Raw genomic sequence first — 10158 nt, 5'->3', positions numbered from 1 at the left:
TTTGTCCCAACACTGCACCAATGGCAGGGTCAGTGGCGTCACACATTAGTTCAAATGGTAATGTCCGGTCTAGTGTAGAGATGACTGGTGCTGTGACCAGCTTAGCTTTTAGAGTCTCAAACGCCTGCAGACACTCCTTATCAAAGATAAATGGCGTGTCAGCAGCTAGCATATTACTCAGAGGTTTGGCAATTTTTGAAAAATCTTTTATAAACCTTATATAGAATCCTGCATGCCCCATAAAGCTTCTGATGGCCTTAACATTGGCAGGTGGTGGTAATTTTTCAATTACCTCCACCTTAGCTTGATCCACCTCTATTCCTTTGTTCGAAATTTTGTGCCCAAGGATAATTCCTTCAGTCACCATATAGTGATATTTTTCCCAGTTTAAAACTAGGTTAGTCTCTTGGCACCTTTTTAGAACAAGTGCCAGATGGTCAAGACAGGAGCTGAATGAGTCTCCAAATATTGAGAAGTCATCCATAAACACTTCCAGAAATTTTTCCACCATATCAGAGAAAATAGAGAGCATGCATCTCTGAAAAGTTGTAGGTGCATTACACAGGCCAAATGCCATCCTTCTGTAAGCAAATACTCTATATGGACATGTGAATGCTATTTTCTCTTGATCCTGGGAATCTACTGTAATCTGGTTGTAACCTGAATAGCCATCCAAAAAGCAGTAGTAATCATGACCTGCTAGTCTTTCTAGCATCTAGTCTATGAATGGTAAAGGAAAATGAACCTTTTTGGTGGCTATATTGAGTCTTCTGTAGTCAATACACATGCGCCACCCTGTAACTGTTCTTGTAGGAACCAGTTCATTCTTTTCATTATGAACCATAGTCATGCCTCCCTTCTTAGGGACGACTTGGACAGGGCTTACCCAGGGGCTATCAGAAATAAGATAAATGATCCCAGCCTCTAGTAATTTGGTGACCTCTTTCTGCACCACTTCCTTCATGGCTGGATTTAGCCGCCTTTGTGGTTAAACCACTGGCTTAGTATTATCCTCCAATAGGATCTTGTGCATGCATCTAGCTGGGCTAATGCCCTTAGGATCACTTATGGACCACCCAAGTGTCACCTTCTCCCAGAAATGCATATTTCAGGGATGGTGGTAATGGTTTGAGCTCAGGTTTAGGAGGTTTCTCCTCTTCCTAAGGGGTTTTCAGAGGTTCTATTATTTTCTCTGATTCCTCCAGATCAGGCTGAACATCTTTAAAGATCTTCTCTAGCTCTGACTCGAGACTCTCAGCTATATTGATCTCCTCTACCAGGGAGTCAATAACATCAACGCTCATGCAGTCATTTGATGTGTCTGGATGCTTCATTGCTTCAACAGCATTCAACCTGAACTCATCCTCATTGACTCTCAGTGTCACTTCCCCTTTTTCGACATCAATGAGGGTTCATCTAGTTGCTAGGAAAGGTCTTCCTAGGATGAGAGTTGCACTCTTGTGCTCCTCCATCTCTAGCACTACAAAATCAGTGGGGAATGCAAACGGCCCAACTGTGACAATCACATCCTCAATCATGCCTGATGGGTATTTAATGGAGCCATCAGCAAGTTGAAGACAGATCCTGGTTGGTTTGACTTCTTCTGCCAAGCCAAGCTTTTTGATAGTGGATGCAGGTACTAGGTTGATACTTGCCCCAAGATTACATAAAGCTGTCTTGGTACAAGTACCTTCTAATGTGCATGATATCATAAAGCTTTCAGGATCTTTAAGCTTCTCTGGTAAGCTTTTCAGAATGACTGTACTGTATTCTTCGGTGAGGTAAACTTTTTCAGTTTCTCTCCAATCCTTCTTATGACTTAGGATCTCTTTCACGAACTTGGCATAAGAGGGTATTTGCTCAAGTGCCTCTGCAAACGAAATCTTTATTTCAAGAGTCCTGAGATAGTCTGCAAAGTGGGTAAATTGCTTATGCTGTTCCGCTTGGCAGAGTTTCTGAGGATAAGGCATCTTGGCTTTGTATTCCTCAACCTTAGTTGCTGCAGGTTTATTTCCTACAGAGGTGGTTGGAGAAGCCTTTTTAGAGGGGTTACTATCAGCACTTGTATGTCTCTAATCCCTTACTGGCGTTTGAATGCCAGGGTTGGAAGCTGGATTGGCGTTGGATGCCAACTTTTTACATGTTTTTGGTGTTTGACCACCTCTTAGCTTGGTCTTTTACAGCAAATAGAAACAGTAATAATCTGTAGACATCCTGATCTACTTCCTTATCATGTACTGTATCAACAATTTGTAAAAACTATGCCAGAAACTCTGTATGTTCTTCCTGTGGAAGTCTGAAATACTGGCAACTTTGCTGCACCATGATAATAATCTGAGGATTCAATACAAAACTACTGACTCCGATGGAGGGTATACAGATACTACTTCCATATGAAGCAGTAGTGGGGTTAGTATATAACTCCAGAGTCCTTCTGGACTGTTCATTTCCACTTAGGTCCATGATGGAGAAATGGAGATGATGTGAATTAGAGATTCAACTAGTATTATTAAAAATATATTTAAATTTTTTTTGAAAACAGAAATAAATAAAATAAAATAAAATAAAATGAAAAATGGGTGAGGATTTCTGAAAAATGAAGAGAGAGGAAAAATGGTTAGGAGGTTTTGAAAAAGATTTGATTTTTGAAAAAGAAATGGTTGAAAAGATTTGATTAGAAAAGATATGATTGAAAAAGATATGATTTTTAAAATTGATGACTAATTTAATGCTAAATTTTCAAAAATTATGAGTGGAATGAGGAAAAGATATTTTTTTTATTTTTGAATTTTAATGAAAAGAGAAAAACAATAAAAAGACACAAGACTCAAAATTTTTAGATCTAATGCTCCTTATTTTCGAAAATTTGGAAAGAAAAACACCAAGGAACAACAAACTTAGAAATTTTAAGATCAAAACACAAGAAAGACTCAAGAACACTTTGAAGATTCACAAGAACAACAAGAACATAAAAAGAACACCAATAACACTTTTTGAAAAATTTTAAGAAAATAAGAACACAGAAGACACCAAACTTAAAAAAAATAAACCTTGGACACTAATAATTCGAAAATGTATAAGAAAAACAAAGAAAAACACAAAAACAAGAAAAACTAAAGATCAAACAAGGAAAACAGACAAGAACAACTTGAAGATCAAGGATGAACAAAGAACATCCAATTCGAAAATAGAAAGACAAAGAAAAGCATGCAATTGACACCAAACTTAAAACATGACACTAAACTCACAGAAAAACTAAAAATTAATAAAGAAAAATAATAATTTTAAAAAAAATTTGAAAAGTATACAAACGATTCTGACCCAAAAGACAAAATTTTCCTAATCTAAGCAATAAGATTCACCGTCAGTTGTTCAAACTCGAACAATCCCCGGCAATGGCACCAAAAACTTGGTGCACGAAATTGTAAATCACACTTTTTACAACTCGTACCACTAACCAGCAAGTGTACTCGGTCGTCCAAGTAATACCTTACGTGAGTAAGGGTCGAATCCCACTGAGATCGTTGGCTTGAAGCAAGCTATGGTTATCTTGTAACTCTTAGTAAGGATAATAATAATTCTCAGTTTTGATTGGTAGTAAATAAAAAGCATGGATTAAATAATACTTGTTATGCAGTAATGGAGAATCTGTTGGAGTTTTGGAGATGCTTTGTCTTCTGAATCTCTGCTTCCCCCTGTCTTCTTCTTCACGCACGCAAGGTTCCTCCTATGACAAGCTGTGTGTTGGTGGATCACCGCTGTCAATGGTTACTGTTTATACCCTGGGTCGAGCTCTCCGACCCGGGATGTTCTACAGACAAAGCGACCGACCTCTTCAGGTCAGGACGACCCGACCTCTTCTCAAAGATCTCGGCCAAGTCACAGGAAAGCCCAATAAAGGGCCCAAACAGAGCAACACGTCCCGAATCCAAGGGCAGCACAAGCCCGTAGAGATAAAGGAAGTTTCCTTGAAGATAAGATGACCTCACTCAAAAAATAAAAGATAAAGATAACATAACTAACTTATCTTATCTAAGAAGGTCACTCTACACTATTATAAATATGCCGGAACACCCAGGTATAACTCATACTCTGATTCTACTCAATACCTGCTTAAGACCCTTGCTAACTTAAGCATCAGAGTCCTTTGCAGGTACCCCCCACCCTTCGGGGATGAAAGATCAGCACCATCACCAAGTCGGACACAACAGCCCCGACCAGCACAGAAGATCTCGTCCGAGATCGACCTACAGTTTTAGATAAACTCCCAGAACATTGGCGCCGTTGCCAAGGACCTGGAAGTCATCCCATTACCATCGCGGACGATCATGACAATGACCACACCTCAGATCTAGAAGAAACAACGCCGCATAAAAACGTGGACTCCACACCAAAAGATACTCCCCAAATCAACAATAAGAACTCCCCAAACGAGGGAGCCCTGGATGCATTTCAAGATCGGTTAAAACAACTTGAGGAAGACGTTCTACGTCAACGAGAGGCCGAGAAGGATCTACAAAGAGAAATAAGGCGATGCCGGGAATTGAAGAACAAACTCCTAAAACTTGAAGCCAATGTCAAGAATAAAGCCAGTCGATCCACTCCCGAAGATAGCACCCGCAAGGAGCAAGATCCATTCACCAAGGAGATCATGAAGACAAGAATCCCAAAAGACTTTAAACTCCCAGACATGACCTTGTACGACGGCATTACGGATCCCAGCCAGCATCTCAGCAACTTCAAGAGCAGAATGTATCTCACCGACGCCTCAGATATAGTTTGTTGCAAAGCCTTTCCAACTACTTTAACAAAAACAGCAATAGATGGTTCGAAAACCTCCCTCCTAGATCCATCTCGAGTTTCGATGACATGGCCGAGAAATTCCTGGCCAGATTCTCCATCCAAAAGGACAAAGTTAAACATACGTCGAGCTTACTAGGAATCAGACAAGGAGAAAGGGAAACCCTGCTCAACTACGTGGAGAGATTCAACAAGACATGCCTGGATATACAAAACCTGCCAACAGAGGCCGCTAACATGGGCCTCATTAATGTCCTGCGAGAAGGGCCTTTTAGTCAATCTATATCAAAAAGGTACCCCACGTCTCTGAACGAGGTGCAGGAACGAGTAGAAAAGTACATCAACATGGAAGAAAACTCCCGATTAGGAGAGACCTCAAAGGTCGGGTTCACCTCTCGAGATAAAGACAAGGATTCCAGAAAGAAGGAAGATCACCATGGAGAGAAAATAAAAAAATACCACAATTACACCCCTCTTCGGGTGTCTCTTGTGGATGTCTATAGAGAGGTTTGCAACATAGAAAAAATACCACCAGCTCGACCACTCAAAGACAAAAAAGGAGGAGGAAACCGGGCTGAATATTGTGAATACCATCGGATCCGCAGGCACTCCACCAATGAGTGTTTTGACTTAAAAAATGTCATAGAAAAGCTCGTACGAGAAGGAAAGCTAGATCGATACCTGGCCACCCATGATGATGAACAAAGGAAAAGAAGAAGAGTAGAAGATGTCAGACCAACCGCGCGATCATCCCGGACGCCAAAAGACATGTCCACATGATAAACGGTGGATTCGCCGGGGGAGGAATCTCCAAATCATCCCGCAAAAGACATCTCAAAGACGTATATCACGTCGCAGAAAAGGAGGATGCACCCGAAATCCCGGCGATCACTTTTATCAAGGAAGACGTATCCGGCGTCGCATCAGGGCATGACGATTGATGAGCGGATAATTTATACGCTTTTTGGCATTGTTTTTAGTATGTTTTTAGTATGTTTTTAGTTAGTTTTTATTATATTTTTATTAGTTTTTATTTAAAATTCAATTTTTTGGGCTTCACTATGAGTTTTTGTGTTTTTCTGTGATTTCAGGTGTTTTCTGGCTGAAATTGAGGGACCTGAGCAAAAATCTGATTCAGAGGCTGAAAAGGACTGCAGATGCTGTTGGATTCTGACCTCCCTGCACTCGAAGTGGATTTTCTGGAGCTACAAAAGCCCAATTGGCGCGCTCTTAATTGCGATAGAAAGTAGACATCCTGGGCTTTCCAGCAATATATAATAGTCCATACTTTTCCCGAGATTTGATGGCCCAAACCGGCATTCCAAATCAGCTCAAGACTGCCCAGCGTTAAACGCCGGAACTGGCACAAAAATGGGAGTTAAACGCCCAAACTGGCACAAAAGCTGGCGTTTAACTCCAAGAAAAGTCTCTACACATAGAAGCTTCAATGCTCAGCCCAAACACATACCAAGTGGGCCTGGAAGTGGATTTTTATGTCATTTACTCATTTCTGTAAATCCTAAGCTACTAGTTCTCTATAAATAGGACCTTTTTGCTATTATATTAGGAATCTTTTGATCAATTTAGATCTTGGGATCATCTTTGGATGTCTAGTTCTTAGATCATGGGGCTGGCCTCACGGCCATGCCTAGACCTTGTTCTTATGTATTTTCAACGGTGGAGTTTCTACACACCATAGATTAAGGTGTGGAGCTCTGCTGTACCTCGAGTATTAATGCAATTACTATTGTTCTTCTATTCAATTCAGCTTATTCTTGTTCTAAGAATTTCATTTGCACCCAAGAACATGATGAATGTGATGATTATGTGATGCTCATCATCATTCTCACTTATGAACGCGTGCCTGACAACCACTTCCGTTCTACATGCAAACAAGGCTTGAGTGGATATCTCTGGATTCCTTAATCAGAATCTTCGTGGTATAAGCTAGAGTTGATGGCGGTATTCTTGAGAATCTGGAAGGTCTAAACCTTGTCTGTGGTATTCTGAGTAGGATTCAAGGATTGAATGACTATGACGAGCTTCAAACTCGCGATTGTAGGGCGTTAGTGACAGACGCAAAAGAATCACTGGATTCTATTCTGACATGATCAAGAACCGACAGATGAATAGCCGTGCTGTGACAGAGCGCGTTGAACATTTTCACTGAGAGGACGGGACTGTAGCCATTGACAACGGTGATGCCCAACATACAGCTTGCCATGGAAAGGAGTAAGAAGGATTGGATGAAGACAGTAGGAAAGCAGAGAGACGGAAGGGATAAAGCATCTCCATACGCTTATCTGAAATTCTCACCAATGAATTACATAAGTATCTCTATCTTTATTTTATGTCTTATTTATCTTGCAATCATTAATCCTCCATAATCATTTGAATCCGCCTGACTGAGATTTACAAGATGACCATAGCTTGCTTCATACCAACAATCTTCGTGGGATCGACCTTACCCGCGTAAGGTTTATTACTTGGACGACCCAGTGCACTTGCTGGTTAGTTGTGCGAAGTTGTGATAAAGAGTTGAGATTGCAATTGAGCGTACCATGTTGATGGCGCCATTGATGATCACAATTTCGTGCACCAATTTTTTAGTGCCGTTGCCGGGGATTGTTCGAGTTTGGACAACTGACGGTTCATCTTGTTGCTTTGATTAGGTATTTTTCTTCAAAATTTTTAAGAATGAATTCTAGAGTTTCACGGTGATGTTCTCATCATCACCAAAGCTGATTGATTTTCATCAATTTAGCTCTTGAATGTAATGTCCTGCTGAAGCTTGGCTAGTCATGTCTAATTTCTTTAGACTAAAGCTTTAGACTAACATTGCATGATTCCTAGAATTCTCATTAAGAATTTTGAATCCTTTATTTTACTTCTCCATATAATTTTCAAAAAAGCACAAAAAAATTTATAAAATCATAAAATCAAAAATATTTTTATGTTTCTTGTTTGAGCCTAGTGTCTCATTTTAAGTTTGGTGTCAATTGCATGTTTCTGTTCTGCTTGCATTTTTCGAATTCATGCATGTGTCTTCATTAATCTTCAAGTTGTTCTTGATGATTTACTTGCCCTGATCTTTAAATTCTCTTGTCTTGAGTGTTTTGTTGTTTCTCATATGCATTCTCAATTTGTTAGTGTCAATAGTATACAAACTTCTAAGTTTGGTGTCTTGCATGCATTGTTTATTTGATCTTAGTTTCATTTTGATTATTCCCCGTCATTAAAAATTCAAAAAAAAAATTTTAATTTGTGTCTTTTCATGTCAATAATACAGAGAATTGAAGATTCAGAACATACAGCAGAGGAATTACACAGAAAAAGCTCGGCGTTCAAAACGCCCGGTGAGGAAGGAAAACTGGCGTTTAAACGCCCAGCCAGGGCACCTGGCTGGGCGTTTAACGCCCAAAAGGGTAGCATTTTGGGTGTTAAACGCCATAATGGATACCATTCTTGGCGTTTAATGCCAGGATGGCACAAGAGGAAAGATTTTGTTTTTAATTCAAATTTTTTTCAAGTTTCCATAATTTTTCAAAATCAAATCTTTTTCAAATCATATCTTTTCAATCATATCTTTTCAAAATCAATTTCTTTCCATTTTCAAAAATACTTGCTAACAATTAATGATTTGATTCAAACATTTCAAGTATGTTGCCTTTTCTGTTGAGAAAGGTTTAATGTCTGAATCATATCTTTTAAATTTCTTGTTAGCCAAGTCATTAATTTTAAAAATCAATTTTTTTTAAATTGTTTTTCAATCATATCTTTTTAATCACATCTTTTTCAAAATAGTTTTCAATCATATCTTTTTGATTTCTAATTTCAAAATCTTTATCAAACATTACTTTATTTCTTATCCAACTTTAATTTTCGAAAAATTTTCCCCTCTTTTCACATCCTTCTATTTATGGACTAACACTCCTCCTCAATGCACAATTCGAACTCTATCCCTCTTGATAAGTTCGAATTTTTCTACCTCCTCCTTCTATTTTTCTTTTCCTCTGACATCTCAAGGAATCTCTATACTGTGACATAGAAGATTCCATATTTTCTTGTTCTCTTCTCTTTCATATGAGCAGGGGCAAAGACAAAAGCATTCTTGTTGAGGTTGACCCTGAACCTGAAAGGACCTTGAAGCGAAAGCTAAGAGAAGCTAAAGCACTACTCTCTGTAGAGGACCTAACAGAAATCTTCAAACAAGAAGAAGACATGGCAGCCGAAAACAATAACAATGCTAATAATGCAAGGAAAGTGCTTGGTGACTTTACTGCACCTACTCTCGACTTCTATGGGAGAAGCATCTCTATCCCTGCTATTGGAGCAAACAACTTTGAGCTTAAGCCTCAATTAGTTTCTCTAATGCAACAGAATTGCAAGTTCCATGGACTTCTATTGGAAGATCCTCATCAGTTTTTAGCTGAATTCTTGCAGATCTGTGACACTGTCAAGACCAATGGGGTTGACCCTGAGGTCTACAGACTTATGCTATTCCCTTTTGCTGTAAGAGACAGAGCTAGGATATGCTTGGACTCACAACCTAAAGAAAGCCTGAACTCTTGGGAAAAGCTATTCAATGCCTTATTGGCAAAGTTCTTCCCACCTCAAAAATTGAGTAAGCTTAGAGTGGAAGTCCAAACCTTCAGACAGAAGGAAGGTGAATCCCTCTATGAAGCTTGGGAAAGATACAAACAATTGATCAGAAAGTGTCCTTCTGACATGCTTTTTGAATGGAGCATCATAGGTATCTTCTATGATGGTCTGTCTGAACTGTCCAAGATGTCATTGGACAGCTCTGCTGGAGGATCTCTTCTTCTGAAGAAGACGCCTGCAGAAGCTCAAGAACTCATTAAAATGGTTGCAAATAACCAATTCATGTACACTTCTGAGAGGAATCCTGTGAACAATGGGACGAATCAGAAGAAAAGAGTTCTTGAGATTGATACTCTGAATGCCATATTGGCTCAGAACAAAATATTGACTCAGCAAGTCAATATGATTTCTGAAAGTCTGTCTGGAATGCAAGCTGCACCAGGAAGTACTAAGGATGCTTCATCAGAAGAAGAAGCTTATGATCCTGAGAACCCATCAATAGAAGAGGTGAATTACATGGGAGAATCCTATGGGAACACCTATAATCCTTCATGGAGAAATCATCCAAATCTCTCATGGAAGGATCAACAGAGACCTCAACAAGGTTTCAACAACAATAATGGTGGAAGAAACAGGTTTAGCAATGGTAAGCCTTTTCCATCATCTTCTCAGCAACAGACAGAGAATTCTAAGCACAGCCACTCTGACTTAGCAACCATGGTATCTGATCTAATCAAAACCACTCAAAGTTTCATG

At 39.3% G+C, this 10158-nt stretch overlaps 1 non-coding gene across 1 annotated transcript; it reads right to left on the bottom strand.

Annotated features, from left to right (window-relative positions):
- Positions 1 to 9426: 9426 nt before the first annotated feature.
- LOC112713199 (small nucleolar RNA R71) lies at positions 9427 to 9534 on the bottom strand. Its single transcript, XR_003158174.1, has one exon. It is a non-coding gene; the product is annotated as a small nucleolar RNA R71 (small nucleolar RNA).
- Positions 9535 to 10158: the final 624 nt, after the last annotated feature.

This window comes from Arachis hypogaea, chromosome 9 (assembly GCF_003086295.3).
Source record: "Arachis hypogaea cultivar Tifrunner chromosome 9, arahy.Tifrunner.gnm2.J5K5, whole genome shotgun sequence".
Taxonomy (NCBI): domain Eukaryota; kingdom Viridiplantae; phylum Streptophyta; class Magnoliopsida; order Fabales; family Fabaceae; genus Arachis; species Arachis hypogaea.
Note: the sequence above shows the minus strand (reverse complement) of the source record. Positions and strands in the feature narration are given on the sequence as shown.